Below are 21,881 nucleotides of genomic sequence, written 5' to 3' on the forward strand. Positions count from 1 at the left end.
GAATTTATGCTGGGGAAAAGATCATTCATAACAGTGAAATAGAACAACCAACAAGCCACATTGGGCTTGTACATGGTAAAAAATAAGATGGTCGGCATTGGGAGGTGAGACTGGCTGAAACAACTTGATTGGAGATTCATCTGCCAGTATTATATGCTATCCCCTGCAAATTAGTTAAATGAAAGCAAATTAAGGAAGGTACTGGTTGATGCCACTACTGTCTCCATACTGCACACCATAAGTCATTGCCCAACAGAGGGCAAACAGGTGTTGGTGCCAACTTCTGTGTCTCTGGTTGGACTAACTAAGGAAGAAACATGAAACTCAGAGGAATCATGAAAGTGATAAAAACAGTGGTTGGACCACAAGGCTTTTGTAGACAACATATCTGAGAAAGCTTTCGATATGTTAATCAGGCCATAACTCTTGAAACGTAGCTTGGTTTTAAGCTGAAAGAATTCAAGAAACTTTTGGAAAATTACAAGCATTTGATTTTGTGAGAATCAATAACCAGCGTCTATTCTCTAATGTATTAAGGACATTGCAAGAACTGCTTGTACAAACAGACGCTAAGGCCAACGTACAGCTGGAAGGCCAAAGAGAAAGGAGTCAATGGAGATATGAAAATAGAGGATTCAACAGATGATGTTGTGAATGAGGAAACCAGGAGGAGAGATCAGATCATAAAGGGAGCAATGGAAGGATTATTAAGAGAGTACTCCAGTGAACTAAATGCAATCACCCGAGTTCAAGATGCATAAGATAGAAATTAGAAAATGGAAAAGAAAGGGAAGGATAAACTAAGTACTGTGGAAATGGAAGAGGATAAATGAGACCTAATTTCTTGAGAAATTAACAAATTCAGAGATACTCACAAGAAACTATAGAAAAAGAAAGGCAAGAAAGACAGAAGGTTGAAAACGAGAGCAGGGATAGAGAGCAAAGCTGAGAAAAAGAAAAGAAAGATGCTCAGAGCTGTCAGAACTACTTCCTGCAGTCTCTGAGTCAACACTTACAACCACCACGGAGGAAGCCCCAGAACCTGAGAGTATTTTACAGCCATGTCTCACATGCCAAGCAGAGTGATCCCCCTTGTCAAGAAAGGTATTATCCCACAGAGTAAGAAAACCTCCACAGCGATTAAATCTTCAAACCTGAATGGGACAATTTAAACATTTACTATGCTGTAGAAGTCTGTATAGTAGTTTTATATATACATATACACACACGTTATACACAATGTAAAAATATGCTATGCTATAGATGTCCATATCATAGTTATATATAATATACTGTGTGTGTATGTATGTATGTATACACACACACACACACACTCTTACAGTATACGTGCATATGCAATAAGTTGAAATGCATTCGATATTGAGGTGAAACTTACAGCTGAGCAGGAACAGGTGTTTTTTATTTATTATTTCAGTAATGTCTGAGTAATATTGGAAATTTATTGTTTGATTAAGCATTTTTATTGTTTACATAATCAATTGCGAGTTGTCTGTAAAAGTATGCAAATGACATATGTCATCATGCTACCACATGATATGTGTGTGCCTACTTAAAGTAAAAATGAAGTTAGACTCACATCCCCAGTTCCATGTTTTCCTCTCAATTAGTTTAATGCTTTGGAGTTTCAAAACATAACCCTGGGGACAGAAGAAACTTCAGAAGCTGGAACCTGAAGCAATAAACAATCTGCTGGAGGAACTCAGCAGGTCAAGCAGCATCTAGGGAGAGAAAGGAATTGTCAATGTTTCGGCTCAAAACTGAAACATTTGCAGTTCCTTTGCCCCTACAGATGCTGCTTGACCCACAGAGTTGCTCCAGCAGATTGTTTGTCACATTAGAAATAAATTGTTGCCATGTGTTCATGAACAAATCAAATAAATGTAAGCAGGGAATTATTCAGGTCTCACTTCAATATTCACAATAGTCTTTTTGTTTCATTCATTCATCACCGGTAAAGATTCCTTTCTTCTTAGTTTACTTCTTTAAATAGTCCATTTCTAAAATTTAACTTTGTTTTTTTTTCCATAAATTATATCTAACTGATCTGAATTACATTAACAGATTCAAGAAAAAAGTTTTTTTAGTCATATTCAACGACTGTCATCTGACAAAATTTATAGCAACCCAAAGGACTGCACCAAATTTAATAAATTTTGATGTAATTTTAAAGAGCTCTGAAAAAAGATGATTGAGCAATTTTATTGTTTTTAGCTACTAGCATATATGCAATATTGATATGTTTATCATTCTTATGGCATAACAGTGCTTTAAATATTCTGGTTAACTAATGACATTTTAAATATATGCAAGCAGTAATGGAAAACAAAAGATGAGATGTCAAGCTTATGCAGGATTGAAATTGTGATATTAGGAATTAGGTGATGAATACTTTATAAGAAGCTACTTTGCAGATTTAAGAAAGAGTACTATTAACCCTTTCAATCTTTCAGTTTTACAGCAAGGGAAGACGAAATTATTGTCTGGATTGGTGTCATGTTTGTGGTAGGTGAGAAATGAAAGCCTTCATGGAGAATCATGGATTTCTGTGACCGCAGCAGTCAGCTTTGCTCAATCAAAACATATCCCAGTGACTGGAGAGCACAGCAGGGAGTTCAGAAACGTGTCAGCCACTTTGAACACAGTACTGTAACACTGAGATTTGAAAAGAGCTTTGCCATTGCGTGGACATTTTTGTTCAGGATCTATTCATGGTATCATTACATTATAACTTCCATGTTGAATGCCAGAGTTTCCATTGTGAACATGCTGAAACTTTCTGTAGGCCAGTCAGCTACTCCAGGGGATTTTTGCATTGAATTTATGTAACATTTTGTGTTACTGTTTTCCAATGGGTAGGAGCAAGGGTGAAGGTACCACAAAACATCTTTTACCGATGGTACTTTTCACATTTGTTTGAGGGATCTGGATGTCACACGCAAGTTTAGGACTTATTATCCATTCTGAATTGTCATTGAGAACGTGGTGGTGAGCTGTCTTCTTAAACTGCTGCAGATTTTCTAATGGAGGTATTTTTGTAGTTGTGTTGGGCAGCAACAGAGAAGGCCAGTAGTTCATTTATAAATCAGAACAGGGTATGACTTGCAAGAAATCTGCAATTGGTAGTGTTTCCACTTAGATTTTGCCCTTCAATTTTTCAGTGGTAAAAATAAGAGATTCATCAAATGTTGTTGGAGTAAATAACCCAGGCATGTAACTTGTGCATTTTGTGAATGTATCCAGCACAGTCATTGTCTGCCTCTTTGTGGTGAAGATAATAACTATTCAGGATGGTTGATGGGGCACCAAGTAAGAAGCTGCCTACTTTGTCCTGGATGCTCTCAAACTTCTTAAATAGCATTTGAGATTGCACTCATCCAGGTAACTGAAGTGTATTTCATGATTCTCTTGATTTGGTGGAGAGGTGGATGTCAGGAGTTCCATCGTACACCCAGGATGATCAGTCTTTGACCTGGTCTTGTAGCCAAAGTATTTATGTGCCTGTCAAGTTCAACTTCTATTCAGTGATGAGTCCCAGACCATTGGTAGAGGGGGACTGAGTAATGGTAATGCTATTGAATGTCAAAGTTAAGTGGTTAAATTTGCTTTTGTTAGAGAGAGTTGTTGTTTGGTTGTTTTGAGGCAGAGAAGTTATTTACCATTTTTCAATCCAAGTCCAAGGACTTGTTGAGATGAAGTAGTTGAAGATGTTTGGGTGCAGGACACTTTTTGGCAATTGGATGATTGACCCATAACAACTACAATTTGATGTTTTATGTGAGATTTGACTCTGGCTATAGAGCAATTTCCCTTTTGACTTCAAAAGGGAATTGACTTCAGTTTTACGATGTCAAATGTTGTCCCGATGTCAAGGGCAGTCACTTTCCCCTCGCGTCTTGTTGATTTCAGGTTTTGACTACTTTAAACACAGAGTACACTGCAGATGCTGGGGTCAAATCAACACGTACAAACAAGCTGGATGAACTCAGCAGGTTGGGCAGCATCTGTTGAAATGAGCAGTCAACGTTTCGGGGTGAGAACCTTCATCAGGACTGAAGAAGGAGGGGGCAGGGGCCCTATAAAAAAGGTGAGGGGAGGGTGGAAGGTGCCAGGTGAAAAACCAATCAGAGGAAAGATCAAGCGGTGGGGGAGGGGAAGCAGGGAGGGGATAGGCAGGAGAGGTGAAGAAGGAATGTAAGGGGAAAGCACTATGGATAGTAGAAGAAGGCAGAATCATGAGAGAGGTGATAGGCAGCTAGAAGAGGAAGCAGAGTGAAAGTGGGATGGGGGAAGGGAGATAGAGGGAATTATCAGAGGTTGGAGAATTCGATGTTCATACCAAGGGGCTGAAGACTACCCAGACGGTATATAAGGTATTGCTCCTCCAACCTGAGTTTGGCCTCATCATGGCAGTAGAGGAGACCATGTATGGACTTATCCGAATGGAAATGTGAAGCAGAGTTGAAATGGGTGGCAACTGGGAGATCCTGTCTGTTGCGGCAGACGGAGCCCCCATCCCACTTTCACTGTGCCTCCTCTTCTAGCTGCCTATCACCTCTCTCATGATTCTGCCTTCTTCTACTATCCATAGTGCTTTCCTCTTACATTCCTTGACTACTTTATATGTTGAAGAACTATGAATGGAAGGGAAAATTGTGAGAGAAGCATCACAATTGTCATCAGAGAGCAAGTCACCTCTGACCTTATGATAAAAGTATTTTGATGAAATAGTTGAGGATGCTTGGGTGCAGGACAATTTTTGGCAATTGGATGATTGACCCATAACAACTACAATCTGATACTTTGTGTGAGATTTGACTCTAGCTATAGAGCAATTTCCCTTTTGACTTCAAAAGGGAATTGACTTCAGTTTTATGATGTCAAATGTTGTCCTGATGTCAAGGGCAGTCACTTACACCTCATGGCTGGAGTCCAGCCCTTTAGTCTATGTTTGGACTATGGCTGTAACAGAATGACTCTGTAGCCCTAAGATCTGATGCTGACTGCACCTAGCATAACTAGAACAATTTTGAGTGGGTAAATGGTGAAGATCATTGTCCTGACGTAAAGGGCAGTCACTTTTACCTCATGTCTTGTTGATTCTAGGTATTGACTACTTTATATGTTGAGGAACTACAAATGGAAAGGAAAATTGTAGTAATTGATAGTAATGCCAGTGGCAGCTTCCGTTATTTTCCCTATTATTATAGTAGATCGTAGGGATGAATTAACTAGATTGGATCTTTCTCTTTTTGTGTAAAAATACCAAAAAATATCGTAAGTAAAATGTATACTGTTTAAAAGGAATTGGAGTAAAATTATGCTATGTTTTAATTTTCTACTTTTTAAAAGAAAAGGAAAAGCACACCACCATATTTGATCGCATTTTGTTTGTGGGGTTTTAATCAAATTTTTTTCTGCTTTATCTAATACTTCTGACATTTTCTAAATAATCAGAGCAACGTAATCTCTGGGATCTACTTTCCCTTTAAACCTTAGTTGTCTCTACATACAACTGCAAAACAAATGCTTCCAATGGTTATTGACATTCTAGTTCAGCTACTAAAATAGTCATTGAGTCTAGGCATAGGTCAGTCTTGAAGCTTGATAAAGAAAGCAACTTCGAAAGAATGTAATAAAAATGAAGAAGACCTTTGTCTATATCAGCTGTTTCAGATTGATACTCAACAGTTCCCATTATACTTTATAGTGGGCCTTTCTGGAAATAAAAGGATAGCCAGAGGTTTGAAGTGGAAGTAGATTTCTAGGATCAAGAAAAGGTCAGAGGATAAGAGTTTAATAGTGAAAGCAAACACCAACAAGAGTAAAAAGTGGCAATCTCAGGTGAACTGCAATTAGTCTTATTATGCTTCAGTCCCTGAGGGGAGGACTCCAGTGCTCTTACTGCACATAATGGCACCTTTAGGATGTTTGGCTAGTACACTAATGTGTGGTCCTGCCATAAACTTAGTGGTCTCTTGAGTGCAGGATTGAACCTATATACGGAAAGAACAAAAGGGCATGGTAATTCAAAGGCTAGTGCTGTGCATAGATATGGCAGCCAAATCTGGTAATGAATAGTCACAGTATAAACCATATATAAGAGAAAATCTGCAGATGCTGGAGATCCAAGCAATGCACACAAAATGTTGGAGGAACTCAGTAGGCCAAGCAGAATCTATGCAAAAGAGTAAACAGCTGATGTTTCAGGCTGAGACCCTTCATCAGGACTCATCAGGCCTGAAATGTCAGCTGTTTATTCTTTTCCATAGATGCTGCCTGGCCTGCTGAGTTCCTCCAGCATTTTGAGTGTGCTGTGCAGTATTAACCAATTGTTTTTCTCAAACATAGGACGACAATTTGATTGAGATCCAAAGTTTTGATATTGATTGCCAAGTCAAACTAGAGTTTCTAGAATGTATTGGGACCTAGAGGCAAAAGAAAATAAAATTTAAAAGTTATAGCAAGAATCCACTGATAGACCAGACGGAACTTACTGCCTGAGTGCTGCTTCTGTCCGGAACATTGAGGGGACCTCACAGCATCACAGCAGCAGTCCGGGAGCTGCGTTGGAATCTGCGGTAAGATGCTGAACTTTAAATAACTTGAGAGACTGTTTCATGGAAAAGAGCACTGTTGTCACTGCGTTTGGGTTAGCGCTAACTTCGTCATGGGGATCAGCGCACAGGCGCTTCTGGGAAATGGCACGAGGATTAAGAAGATCTCGGGAACCTTCGGGATAGGTTGCCCAGTTTGAAAACATAACGGTCTATTAGGGAGCGGAGACTGTGCAGGTCAAATCCGTCTACAAAGTCCGGAGAGGCAGCCAGTTTTTTCACCTAATGACTAATGGCTAATGACTAATGGTTGATGGAACTAATGGAAGTATCAAACTGCCACACTTGTGAATAATAAAAGGAGGAAAAAGGAAAAGTTGTGTGGTCATTGAGTGGAATCCAGTTCAAAAACCTACGGGTAGACGCTTTCAATCTCTTTCAAGTGGGAAAGCTGCACATGTTCAAAGAAGAAAAAGATATCCAACTTGACATTGATAGTACCAGCAGGGACTCCAAAAATGAGAAAAGACACCATAGTTGAAATACATTCAGTAAAATGCAATACAATCACCAAAGAGCTTCAGCAAATGTATACTTAGTGGCAACTTTATTAGGTAGCTCCTGTACGTTAATGATCTGCTACTGTAGCCCATCCACTTCAAGGTTTGATGTGTGGTGTATTCAGAGAAGTTCTTCAGCATACCACTGTTTTAATGTTTTGAGTTACTCTCGACTTCCTATCAGCTTGGACCAGTCTGGCCATTCTTCTCTGACCTCTCTCATTAACAAGACATTTTAACCCACAGAACTGCCACTCACTGGATGTTTTTTTTTGTTTATCACACCATTCTCTGTAAACTCTAGTGCATGAAAATCCCAGGAGATCATCGATTTCTGAGATACTCAATCCACCCCAACTGGTACCAACAATCATTCCACAGTCAAAGGCACTTGGATCACATTCATTTTCCATTCTGATGTTTGGTCTGAACAACACTGGAACCCCTTGACCATGTTTGCATGCTTTTATGAACTGAGTTGCTGCTACATGATTGCCCGATGAAATATTTGCATTGATGAGCATGTATTCCAGTCAATCTGTGGTCATGGAATCAAATTACCATAAACCACCTTACATCACCACAAACAGACTTCAGGTGATTTAGTGAATGCATGACTTCATCAAGAACATATGATTCAGCCCAACCAGGCCCATGTCAGAATGAAAAACAAATTCCTTCAGATTGTTTCTATGGTCTTAATATTTGTTATGAAAATGAAATGATTAATTGATTAAATTATTATTATGATATTGAGATGTCGATGGTATTCTCAAACCAGCAATCACGGGGGGGGGGGGGGGGGGGAGGGGTAGTTAAGTCATTGGACAAGCAGCCAAAGGTCTATGCCACTCATTTGAGACACGAGTTTTAATCCTACCATGGCAGCTGGGGAAATTAAATTCAAATCTGGTATTTGAAAGAGAATATTTATCAGTAAATATGGCCAAGAAGCAACTGAACTGTTGTAAAAACATAATCATTTTCCTAAAATCATTGAGTGAAGATTTGCCACCGTTAACTGATCAGGCCTATATGTGACTTAGTGTTGTCCTGTTCCTCACTCAAAGGGTGGACAATAATCGCTTGCATACTTAAAGGAGTCCACATCCATGAACTTAAATAAAAATATTTGCCCCAACTGCTTTTTTATGAATTGGTTCACACCAATTTTTCCTAGCTTTCTGCTTACTGACATCCTAAACATACAGTAAGTATTCATTCAACTTAACATAGAGCACTACAGTCAATTAGGACCATGAAAGAAGTTTCACAAAATAGAAAAAAATACATTTAAAAAATATAAACTTTTAATTTAGGATTATATTAATTTTTGCATTATTTAAATTTAGTACCAATTAGTCCACCTGGATGTTAGAAACAAACAGATGAACTTCCTTGTTTAGAACTTCACCCATTTGTGCCATTGTAGATGTAACTATGAAGGAGAGGAGAGGTGCACTCCTCTAAGACAAAGCCTGCATGAATATATGTAGACTCCACTCCTGAATAATACTAACCGAGACACAGAATGTATTTTTATTGGGACCTCCACGAGAAACTTGCCCAGTTTTCTCATTGGATCTGAAGGAGAATGGCAGCTGCCCTAACTACTGAAGGAATCAACAAGAAAATGTAAAACGTTCCTTCGTGAATTTTCGAGAAGTGATACTTCATAAAAGTCAAAATATCTGTTACCAAAATTCTGCTCCCACACAAGCAGAGCCACATGAAAGGGTTCCCTGCAATCTGCATGCTTTCCTATGGCTTGGCAAATCTACACAGCCTGTTTGACCGGCTCTTACACATTCTTTAGGTCGGAACCTGACTGACAGCTTTAAAGTGTCTCTCAGCACTGAAGATACATCAGACCTAAATGCTATGCCAACATTCACACAGCAGGGAAACAAATCCTTCTACCCACGAAGGCAGCACTAACTGTCAGGTCTTCATTTGCACTAATCTCTTAGTAATCCAATTTTGTTCCTTATCATATTGTTGTCAATCCCTCCAGATTCCGCCACTCATACTAAAAAAACAGTATTAGTGCAGACAATCAATCTACCGCCATGCACATTTTTGGGGATGTGGAAGAAACCAGAGCAGCAGAGAAAACAACAATACTGCAGGGAGAATGTGCAAATGCTACAAAGACAGTGCCCCAGCTCAGGATTGAACCATGTCTCCAGAACTGACAGGCAGCAGCTCAATTAGCTGCATCACTGTACTACTCATTCTCCACCTGATTTGACCCAATGGGATTAAAATCAACTGCAGTGAATCATCTTTATCATGTTCTACCCAGTAACACTAAATCTCCACTAATTATTTCTTCATACTCAAGTGCCTGACAACACGTGCCTACATTCCCATACCCACAATGGGAAATAAGGACTGGGTAACATTTTCTCAAAACATGGTTTGTTGGTATCGAGTGCGTGGACCTCAGTTGTAGCTGAATTTTGATATAGTGCATTAATGCCCCAAACCCTTAGGGTACACTAAAGTTTCGAAGCAACTATACTTGAAATCAGATATGGCTCCTGTAATCCTAAACTACTTCACTTCCTCATTCAGGCCTGCAGCAGGCTGGCTGCATAAACTCCTCCTAGGAGCCAAGAATTCTGCAATTACTGCTCCTCTACCAGCCACTATGAGATGAAGCCTTGTTTTTCTTTGATCCTAATTTCCCCTTTCTTCCAATTAGCTGTTCTCACAAATCCTTGGTTACAATTGGGGAATTGTCACCATGGTGGAATTTTAAAAACATTTATTGTGTTTCAGTCTTTTTCCGTTCTTCCCTTTGACTCATGCAAAACACAATTCTGCAGAAGCATACCTCCAAGTGGCACTTTGACTCAAGTCAGTAAGCCAATTCTAAATCAAAGCTGATGGGTTCAAGATGCCTCTGGATCTAAGCATTTAAACTAGTCTGGCATTTCACTGAGGGAGTGTTACACGGTTAGAAGTGCAATCTTTTCTACAAGCTACAAACTTGGACTCCTTCTGCCTGCTTAGGGAATATAGAATAACTTATTGCAAAAATTCTTGAAGAGTGTAGGGTTATTCTGGTATCTGGCCAAGTGCTGCTTCCTTAATCAAGCCACAAGAAATGAATTATATAATTGTTTAGATGAGCCAAATGTGAGACTAATTTATGCATAATAATGGCTGCTTACATCTATAATTTAGTACAATTTAGTTTCAAAATACCTTAGGATGTCGTGAAAATATAGTGACCTGCCACACAAATCCACTTTCTTTCTCATTTGAACTTATCTGGATCAAATTATAGCTTAATATTAAGGCCAATATCATCTTATGATTTTTCTAAAAACTTTTTAAATGTCATTTAAAATTTAACCTCTTAGCAGAGCATCACCCCTGGAGCAATGTGCAAGAAAGAAAACTGAAGCAGAATCAGGTTTAAAATCAATGACATATGTCGTGAGATTTGGTGCTTTACAGCAGCAGAGCAATAAATAATTTTTAGAAAACTATAAATTACAATAAGAAGTAATAATTAAATTAAATAACTAATGTAACGGGAGAGAGACAAAAAATAATGAGGTAATGCAAACATGAGGAAATCTACAGATGCTGGAAATTCAAGCAACAAGTTCAGTCCTGACGAAGGGTCTCAGCCCGAAACATCAACTGCACTTCTTCCTATGGATACTGCCTGGCCTGCTGCGTTCCACCAGCATTTTGTGTGGGTTGCATGAGGTAGTGCAATTGAGTCCATTGTCCGTTCTGAAATCTGATGGCGGAGGGAAAGAATTTGCTCCTAAAATGTTGGGTGTGTGTCTTCAGGCTCCTATATCTCCTCATTGATGGTAGTAATCAGAAGTGGGCATGTCAAGGGTGATGTAATGGTCAGTCTTTTGCTCAACTTTACCTTGACAAGTTGGAGGTATAACAAGTGTCGGCAGCTTGGTAGTTCAGGTGCTCCTCCAGTGAGATGTGGGATTTCAGGGTATCTGAAAGTCTCCCAGATGACTATATCCGCATGAATTGCACAAAATTTCATCTCCTGACTACCCAAGTCAAGGAACTGAAACTGGAGCTAGATGTATACAGGACCAAGACGTACAAAATAGCTGGATGAACTCAACAGGTTGGGCAGCATCCGTTGAAAGAAGCAGTCAACGTTTCGAGTCGAGACCCTTCGTCAGGACTAAAGGAGGGGGCAGGGGCCCTATGAAGAAGTTGGGGGGAGGGTGGAAAATCAATCAGAGGAAAGATCAAGGAAGGGGTCAGGGAGGGGAAGCAGGGAGGGGATAGGCAGGAGAGGTGAAGAAGGAATGTAAGGGGAAAAAGCTATGGGTAGTAGAAGAAGGCAGAATCATGAGAGGTGATTGGCAGCTAGAAGAGGAGACAGAGTGAAGGTGGGATGGGGGAAGGGAGAGGGGGGGGAATTACCGGAAATTGTAGAATTCGATGTTCATAGCAAGGGGCTGGAGACTACACAGACAGTATATGAGATGTTGTTCCTCCAACCGAAGTCTGGCATCATGACAGTAGAGAAGGCCATGTATGGACATATCTGAAAGAGAATGTGAAGCAGAGTTGAAGTGAGTGGCAACCGGGAGATCCTGTCTGTTGTGGCGGACAGAGTGTAGGTGTTCGATGAAGCGGTCCCCCAATCTGCGTCGGGTCTCGCCGATGTAGAAGAGGCCACACCGGGAGCACCGGATGCAATAGATTACCCCAACAGACTCACAAGCGAAGTGTTGCCTCACCTGGAAGGACTGTTTGGGACCCTGAATGGTGGTAAGAGAGGAGGTGTAGGGACAGGTGTAGCACTGACGCTTGCAGGGATAAGTGCCAGGTGGGAGATCTGTGGGGAGGGACGTGTGGACCAGGCAGTCTCGGAGGGAATGATCCCTGCGAAAAGCAGAGAGGGGTAGAGAGGGAAAGATGTCCTTAGTGGTGGGGTCCTGTTGAAGGTGGTGGAATTTGCAGAGGATAATATGCTTCTTCCCCTCTGCCATCAGAGTCCTAAATGGACATTGAACCTGTAAACTTGAGTTTTAATATAGATACTATTTTTAATATATACTATTTCTGTTTATTGCACGGTTTTTAATCTATCCAATATCCGTACACTGTAATCAAATTATTTATTTATTTTTATTATGATTGTATTTTTTTCTTTTTCTATATTACGTATTGCATTGAACTGCTGCTGCTAAGTTAAATAATTTCACAACACATGCCAGTGATAATAAGCCTGATGCTGATTCTGCAGTGTGAAGGGCAAACAAAGTCAGTTTTATCAGCGTTACAGTAGAATAAAGGGAATTATATAGGCAAGTGAGAAGAGAAAGTGAGTAGATTGGAAGGGGACACTCTCAGTGATAATGGCAGAACAAACATGGCTGCAGTTTCTGGAGGCAATTCAGAAAGTACATGATAGATACATCCCAAAAATGAAAACATGCCTCAATATCTCTTGAAAACCAAGGTTCCCTAAACCTGTTATCCTTCCCTTTTGTTCGGACTGCCACATACAAGTCAATATGTGTAAAGTTTAAATCGCCTACTATAACAGCCTTATGCTTCTTGCAACAGTCTGTGATCTCTCTGCAGACTTGTTCCTCTAAATCCCACGGACTGTTGGCTAGTCTATAATATAGCTTCATTAATAGTCATGCATTTCTTATTCTTCAGTTCCACACATAGAGCCTTACTAAACAAGTTCTCCAGTCTGTCCTGATGGAGCAATGCTGTGACTTTTTCCCTGACTAGTAACACCACCAGTCTCTCTTTAATTCCTCCTGCTGTTGCTTTTAAAACAGCAGAACCCTGGAATACTGAGCTGCCAGTCTTGCCCCTCCTGCCCTTCCTGCAGCCAAGTTTCACTAACGTCTACAATACCATAATTCCATGTGTTGACAACTGCCCCTAGTTCATCTGCCTTTTCCACAATACTTCTTGCATTGAAATATATGCGGCTGAGAACGTTAGTCCCACCATCCTCAACCTTTTGATTCCTAACTTTGTCTGAGGAGTTAATAACATGTGTCTCCACAACCTTTCCTGTATATTCCGGCATTCTGGTTCCTATTCCTCTGCAACTCTAGTTTAAACCCCCTCCCCCCCCCCCCCCCAACTCTATCCCTTCACCATGCAGCACTAACAAACCTTGCTGCTAGTATATTAGTCTCCTTCCAGTTCAGGTACATTTTCTTCTGTACAGATTCCACCTTCCCTGGAATGATCCAAAAATCTTATGCCCACACTCCAACGCTAACTCTTTAGCCATATGTTAACCTTCCTAGTTCTGGCCTCACTAGCACAGGTAGCTGTTCTGAGATCACAACCTTAGACATCTTGTCCTTTAACTTATCGCCTAATTCTCTGAACTCACTTTGCAGAGCCTCATCACTCTTCCTACCTATGTCATAGGTACCTATGTGGACCATGAGCTCTGGCTTCTCTTCCACTTCGGAATGCTGAGGACTCAGTCCAAGATGTCCAAGCTCCTGACAACATACCACCCAGGAATCTCATTCTTGTCCATAGAGCATCCTTTCTGTAAATCCCCTATCAACACATCTCCCCTCTTCTCCTCCCTTCCCTTCTGATTCACAAGGCCAGTTTCAGTGCCAGAGTCCTGAACACTGTGACTTTTCCCTGCAAGGTCACCCCCACCTCTGTCCTTGCCCCCAAACAGTATCCAAAGTGGTATACCTGTTGTTAAGGGGGAATGCCACAGGCATCCTCTTCACTGGCTATTTAACCCCTTTGCCCTTCCTGACTGTCAGCTATTCTCCTGCTTCCTGTGCCTTGTGCATAACTATCTCTCTCTTTGTCCTTTCATTCCCTCAGCTTCCTGAGTGATCTAGAGTTCATCCAGTTCCAGTTCCAACTCCTTTAGTTCAGCAAAGGTTTCAGGGTATTTGAAGGCGCATGATAAAGTAGGCTAAAGTCAGCATGCACAAAATCCTGGTGGAACGCAACAGGCAGCATCTATAGGAAGAATTACTGTCAACGTTTTGGGCCAAGTCCTTTTGTCAGGACGACAAAGTCAGCATGGTTTGTTTAAGGGAAAATCATCACTGTCAAATCGGCTGGAATTCTTTGAGGAAGTAACAAGCAGGATAGACAAAAGTCTTATGGTCTTTAGGTCTTGGGGGATTTCAATATGCAAACAGATTGGGAAAAACAGATTGTTTCTAGATCCCAAGAGATGGAAATTGTAGAATGCCTACGAGATAGCTTTTTAAGAGCATCTTGTGACTGAGCCCACTAGGGAAAAGAGAATTCTGGATTGAGTGTTATGTAATGTATCAGATCTGATTAGGGAGATTAAGGTAAAGTAACCCATAGGAGGCAGTAATAATAATATAATAGAATTCACCCCGCAGTTTCAGAGGGAGAAGATTAAGTCAGATGTGTCAGTAATACAGCAGAGTAAATTAAATTATAAAGGCATAAGAGAGGACACGGCCAACATTTATTGAAAGGTAAGGCTATCAAGGATGATAAAAGCACAGAAATAGCTGGAGTTTCTGTTGGCAATTTGGAAGGTGCAGTATTAATACATCCCAAAGATGAAGAAGTATTCTAAAAGATGGATGAGGCAACTGTAGCTAATAATTGAAGTCAAAATCAGCATAAAAACCAAAGAGAGGACGTATATTAGAGCAAAATTAGTGGGAAGTTAGAGGATTGGGAAGTTTTATAAAACCAACAGGGGGCAAATAAAAAAGATCATCAGGACAGAAAAGAAGAAATATGATGGTAAACCATAACAGAGGATACCAATATACTTTTCATATATAAAAAGGTGGTGAGAGTAAATATTGGACCACTGGAAAATGAAGCTTGAGACAAAGTAATGTGGGATTGTGTTGCCTTTATGGCATTTGTTTAGTTTATAATATTTTCACTTTAGTAATTCATTTGTTATTGTTTTCTAGTTAAAGTTAAGATTGTTTAAAGTAAATTCGTTGTCTGTGATATATCGCAGCATGCGATGACGTCACACCCGGTTTTGCCACGTCTTGTGGGAAAATACCGGTTTGGAGAAACGGGAAGGAGGCGGCTCACATGTGCAGGATCAGCGCAAGAAAAGTTTTCTTTCTACGCACTAGAAACATCAGTGAAGCAACACTGTAAGTTCATGAGATAATCGATATGTTTAATTAAAAATGTTAACGCTGATTCTGTTAAAAGTAATGACGGTTGATAAGGTTTATGTTTTTGTTATTTAAAGAGTTGCGGATAGTTTGCATTGAAGTGTATTTAAAGCAGTCAATCGTGTAGGTAGATTCTGACTGTATGTTGCACTTTAATGTAATGTAGTTGTTGTAGTTTTACTTTTGCAAGTATTTATGATGTAAATGTGATATCAAGAAGGAAACAAATACTGTATATATTTTGTATTGTTTTATCAACAGTTTTCACCATACGTTAATGTGGAAGAGTGAACAGTAAATGGTTAATCTTACTGTGATCCTGTCTTCATTGACTACAGTTTACCTCGGTGTTTAGTTCAGAGTTCTTTTACACCTGTGCGAGAACACTACAGGGACAAAGAAATGACAGATCAATTTAATGAGTATTTTGTCTGTACTGTGGAAGACACTAGCATAGTGTCAGAAATTTAAGAGTGTCAGGTGAGAGAGGTGAGTGTAGTTGCTTGGAAAGTCCTTAATGGTCTAAAGGTAGATAAGTGATCTGGATCAGATGGACTACACCCCAGAGTTTTGATAGAGTTTAGCTGAAGAGATTGTAGAGATATTAGTAATGTTTAAAGAACCAATGTATTCTGGAATGGTTCAGGAAGACTGGAACATTGCAAATATCACTCCACTCTTTAAGAAGGGGGGAGGCAGAAGAAAGGAAATTATAGGCCTGTTAGCCTGACTTTTTACAGTTAATACGATACTTCTACCACTCTGGATGCTCTGGAGTTTGGAGTTCAATTCCAACACCATCCGAAGGAGTCTGTACATCCTTCCCATGGAGTGCGTGGGTTTTCACTGGTTGCTTCGAGTTCCTTCCACAGGTCAAAGACATTCTGGGTAAGTTAATTGGTCATTGTAAATTGTCCCATGATCTGGTTAGGGTTAATCATGTTTGTCGGAGATTGCTGCAGCAGTGTGGCTCAAGTTGGCAGAAGGACCTACTCCATGGTATATCACTAAATAAATAACAATAATAAGAATCCATGATTAAGGATGAGGATTTGGTGTATTTGGAGACACATGATAAAGTAGGCCAAAGTTAGCATGGATTCTTTAAGGGGAAATCTTGCCTGACAAATCTGATGGAATTCTTTGAGGAAATAACAGGCAGGATAGACAAAGGAGAATCAATGGTTGTTGGTTACTTATTTTTTCAGAAGACCTTGACAAGGTGCCACACATGAGGCTTCTTAACAAGATAATAATCCATGGTATTAGATGAAAAACTCTAGAATGAATAGCCTTGTCTGGTTGGCTGTCAGTGACTATTCGTGTTCTGCAGGGGTCAGTATTGCAACTGTTTGTTTTCATGTTATTTGTCAACAAGGTGAATGAGGGAATTGATGGGATGGCTTTGTGGCTTAAGTCTGCAGATGATACAAAGTTAGGTGAAGGGGCAGGTAGTGTTGAGGAAGCAGGGAGTCTGCAGAAGGACTTAGACAGATTTGGATAACGGACAAAGAAGTGGCATATGGAATATAATGTACAGAAATATATAGCCATGCACTTTGGTAGCAAGAATAAAGGCATAGACTGTTTTCTAAATGGGAAGAAAATTGAAAAATCAGAGATGCAAAAGTGACATGGGAGTCCTTGCATGATTTTCTAAAGGTTAACTTACAGGTTCAATGGGTGATAGAGATGGCCAATGTTAGCATTCATTTCAAGAGGACTAGAATAAGAGAGCAAGGATGTAATGCTGAGGCTTCTTAAGGCATTAGTCAGACTGCACTTACAGTATAGTGAGCAGTTTTGGGCCTCTTATCTGAGAAAAGATGTACTGGATTTGGAGAGGGTCCAGAGGAGGTTGATGAGAATGAAAGGGTTAATGTATAAAGAGCGTTTGATGGCTCTGGGCATATGGCCTGCTGGAGTTTAGAAGAATGAGGGGGAATATTGAAGGGCCTCGATAGAGTGAATGTTTCCTATTGTCGGGGCGTATTAGACCAGAGGGCACAGCCTCAGAATAGAGGGACATCCGTTTAGAACAGAGATAGGGAAAAATTTCTTTAGCCAGAAAATAGTGAACCTGTGAAATTCATTGCCACACAAGTCTGTGCAGGTGAAGTTATGGGTATATTAAGGCAGTGTTTAATAGGTTCTTGATTATTCAGGATGTCAAAGGATATGGAGAGAAGGCAGGAGAATAGGGTTGAAGGGGCTAATAAATCAGCTGTGATGGCATGGTGGAGCAGTCTCACTGGGCCAAGTAGCCAAATTCTGCTCCTATGCCTTTTGATCTTACAGTCTGTGCATTTATTTTGTCTGTGCTTTATTTTGGCTCCCACAGTCCTTGATCGGAGTAACAATGTCATCTAATATCTCTGAATTAGAAAAAAAAGTATTAGTACAAGAGTGGATTGATGCCTTGGTACATTCTGCCAAACTAAAAAGTATTTGTAAACATCTAAACATTGTGACCCGAGATCAAAGGAGATAAAGATTAAGCAAAGTTTACTCAGCAACAGAAAAAAAAGTTAGTGTTTGTAATTGCCTTGTGAACAAAAGGTGACCTTCATTTATGCTCTACCAGAAACATGTAATAAAGTTTCATTGCCCTTCTTGAATAGCAAGAAACCCATTCATTTTATAAACTATTATCCATAGTAGAATAGCTACAGAAGTGTTTCTAATGAAAATAAGAAAACTTACTTTCAAGCATGAGAAGCTGCCTAATGGCTAAGTAAGGTGATGGTAATCCATTTAGAGCTTTTAACTTCAGTCATTCTGCTAAGTACACTCAGAACAAAATGTTGTCTTTGCTAATATTCCAACATAGATGATGTGGGCGAAGGCAAAATCAGGAGAATCCCTTGAAGTAAAATATCTATTAGAAGAAAAGTACATTAGCACATGAAAATAATTTTTCCATAAGTTTGTTTAAAAACAATGCTTTGTTCAAAAGGTGTTGCTAGTGCAAGGTGTAAATCAACATTAGGATTTAAAACTCTGCTTTTGAGTGATGAAGTGAAAGCCTGTGATGCTGTCATGTAGTTTTGCTCTTTCTGTTCAACTCACAGAATAGGAAAACAACGTTTTGGAAGATATGGTTTCAAACTGAAAATTCTTATCTCAATTCTCTCTCAATATCTATAGCTCTATTCATGCTTTTATACAAATCTTGATCTTACTCCTAATTTCATCAGCCTGTATCATACTCAATTAATTCTAATTTGGTCTTCCGTGCACCTGAGGTACTTAATTTTTAACTAATATGCTTTACGATTTTGATATTAGAAAGTTCCAGACATTAAGAACACATCTTGAGCCCTTAAAATGTTAACTATTGATATCCACTGCTATATTTCTCTTGTGCTTGGACTAGTATTCAAAATCAGTGGTACATTATTATAGTTGAGTTAATCTGTTTGCATCAATAACAGTGCATGCTACATTTTCTACACTATGTACCACTCTACCCTGTACACTCATATCAGCATGGCCAGATTCTGGTCTAACTCTATTTACAAGTTTGCAGATGATACCCCTCTGGCGGGCTGTATCCCCAATAATGTTGAGTTGGAGTACAGGAAGGAGAAAGTGAACTTAGTAACATGGTGCCATAACAACCACCTTTCCCTCAATGTCAAAAAAACACGTTTATTGATTTCAGGAAGGGTGACAGTGTGCATGCTCCTGTCTATGTCAATGGTGATGAGAGCTTCAAGTTCCAAGTAGTGAATATTACCAATAACCTGTCCTGGTCCAACCATGTTGATGTTATGGCCAAGAAAACAGACCAAAGCCTCTACTTGCCTAGAAGGCTAAAGAAATCTGACATATCCCTTCTAACACTTAACGATTTTTATAAAGCATCCTGTCTGGATACACAGTGCTTTGATATACCAATTGCTGTCCATGTGACCACAAGAAAATGTAGAGAGTTATTGACACAGCTCAGCACGTCATGGGCTCTGGCTTCACTTCTTGCTGCTTCAATAAAGCAGTTAGCACCACCCTTCCAGGACATTCTCTCTTCTTCTGCTCCCGTCAGGCAGAAGAAGTCTGAAAGCACAAAGACAGTTTCTTCCTCACTGTTATAAGACTATTAAATGGTTTCCTAATAAGATAAGATGGACTCTCAAACTCACAATCTAATTTATTGTGATCTGGCTACTTCATAGTTTGCCTGCACTGTATTTTCTCTACGGTTTCACACTTTAGAGTGTAAAGTGTTATTGTTTTACCTTGTTCTGCTCAATACACCATGTAATGATTTGATTTGTATGGATAATACGAAAGACAAACTTTTCATTGTATCTTGCTGTATGTGATAATAACAAACTTTTATCAATTCAATATGTATACCAATACTAATGCTTAAGACAACTTTTGAAGATAAGTTTCCTATTTCAATACTCTGAGCCTTGGTTCATAAGGTAACATAGTGACCTTAGTCAGAAGCATTGAGTTCAAGTCTCACACCAGAGGTCCATTCTAACATGCCAGTGCAGTACTGGAGAAGTGATACAGCATTAAGAGTGTGTCTTTTTGATGAGGCATTGTCTGCTTATTCCAGCGGATGCACAAGATTCTGCTCCACAGTTTCAAAGACCAGGGCGGTCATCATCAATGCTAATTTTTAAATCAACAATTGGTTTGGATACCATCAGTTAGAAGGAGAGGTTGGACAAACCTGGATTCATTATTTTCTGGAGCACTGGAGACCAAAAGTGATATGATAGAAGTATATAAAACTGTGAGAGGCACTAATAGGGTAGTTAGTCAGTCTTCTTCCAACATGGAAATATGAAACTCCAGAAAGCACAGCTTTAACATGAGAGGAGGGAAATTTAAAGTAGATTTGCGTGGTAAATATTTTACACAGAGAGTGATAAGTGCCTGGAAATCACTGTCTGATGAGGTGGTAGAATCAAATATGGAAGGAATGTTTAAGAGGCCATTAGACACATGAATAGGCAGGAAGTGGAGGGATATAGATCATTTATGGGCTGATGGGATGAAAGGCACTGACATCATGATCACTATCAATATTGTGGGGTAAAAGGACCTGTTCATGTGTTGTACTGTTCTGTACTCTGTGTAATCATTAGAACATATGTATTGTACTGTTCTGTATTCTGTGTAATCTTTAGAACATAAAATGTGTTGTATTGTTCTGTGCTCTATGTAATCATTGGAATGTATCACTTGGCCAGTATCTCCTTTGGCCTGTTGGAGCTAATTGTGCGCAAATTGATAACATGTTAATTGAAACTAATCAGATGTCAAATACTATGTTAGTGGCCTTAAATGTTTTGAAAGATGCTATGATACGCAGGAATTTTAGCCTGCTGCAAATTCTTCTTTTCTCTTCAGCAATCCCAGTGGAGGATTGGTCTTGTCCTGAACAGGAAACAGAAATCAAATTTGTTTGCTCAGTAATTCCAATCTCTTTTACTGCCAACTTCTTGTTCACCATGACTTCTTCTCTTTTGTTTGTCTTGAAGCTACAAATGAATCATTTTGCACAAAGCAGTTCTAGGTTTCTCAGTCATCCTTGACCTACTGAAAAAAAACAGTTAACAAAACAATTGCAGTTTCAAATTTGGCAACGAAAAATATATTGCATTCTCTCACCCCAAATGCCCATTGGTTATTTCCAGGACCTGCACTTTGCCTTTCTTACAATCTTTAAATCAACTTATAAAATCTAAATCTTATACCATTAAATGCTGAATTACCTTTCCTTATTTACTTAGCAGCCCTTCTGACCCAAAGAGAGTCCAACTTCCTTATGATATTGAAAGACATTTTCATGGTCAAAATAACAACCTCCTGAAGGTCACACTTGACCAGAGAATGAACTTAACTAACCACATAATTAACTGTAACAAGAAGCCACAGACTGAGTGAATGATTCATCACATGATTCCACAAATTTTTTCCATCACATATAAAGGTGCAGAAGATAAAATGCTTTCCAGTCATCTAAATGAGCAAAACTCCACAACACTCAGCATAATTTCTCCTCTCTTCAGGTCAGGGTAACCTGCCTGATTGCACCCACCCCACCAACTAGTTTGTATATTCATTCCCTAATTGCTCATTACTCAAAGATACCACTGTGAGAATACCTTAAAATACAGCAGCAACAAAGAAAGAATCTTTTGATAGCACCCCTGAATTCCTCATCCTGTCAAAGTGAATGCCAAAAACGCTCTGCAAAACAAGCATCCAGACGCTTCCTTCATAATTGCAGGAGACTTCAATCATGTTAACCTGAAGGACGTTCTAGCCAAATTCCACCAACACATCACCATGGCTACTAGAGGAATAAACATGCTTATACAAACAGACGCAGTACTTACAAAGCCATCCCACGCCCGCACTTTGGCCTTTATAACCACATCTCCATAATGTTAATCCGAACATATTGGCTGCTGCTGAAAATGGAGGAACCATTCAAGAGGACCATCGCTGTGTGGACTAATGAGGCAATCTCTATGCTCCAGCACTGTTACAATCGAACGATCTGGCAGATGTTCAAGCAGGCTTCCACAAACGGAGCAGACACAGACCAGAGCTATCTGCTTCATCTGTCACAG

General features: G+C 39.6%; 1 long non-coding RNA gene across 1 annotated transcript in view; it reads right to left on the reverse strand.

Annotated features, from left to right (window-relative positions):
* LOC132378622 (uncharacterized) overlaps positions 1-21,545 on the reverse strand; it is a 29,008-nt gene extending 7,463 nt beyond the window's left edge. Inside the window, exons 1-3 of the long non-coding RNA XR_009507134.1 lie at positions 21,411-21,545; positions 17,986-18,160; positions 11,558-11,681 (exon numbers count right to left, since the gene is read on the reverse strand). This is a non-coding gene — a long non-coding RNA (uncharacterized LOC132378622). The remainder of the gene's footprint in view (positions 1-11,557; positions 11,682-17,985; positions 18,161-21,410) is intronic.
* Between the last annotated feature and the right edge of the window lie 336 nt (positions 21,546-21,881).

The sequence above is a fragment of the Hypanus sabinus genome, chromosome 2 (genome assembly GCF_030144855.1).
Source record: "Hypanus sabinus isolate sHypSab1 chromosome 2, sHypSab1.hap1, whole genome shotgun sequence".
In the NCBI taxonomy this organism is placed as follows: Eukaryota; Metazoa; Chordata; class Chondrichthyes; order Myliobatiformes; family Dasyatidae; genus Hypanus; species Hypanus sabinus.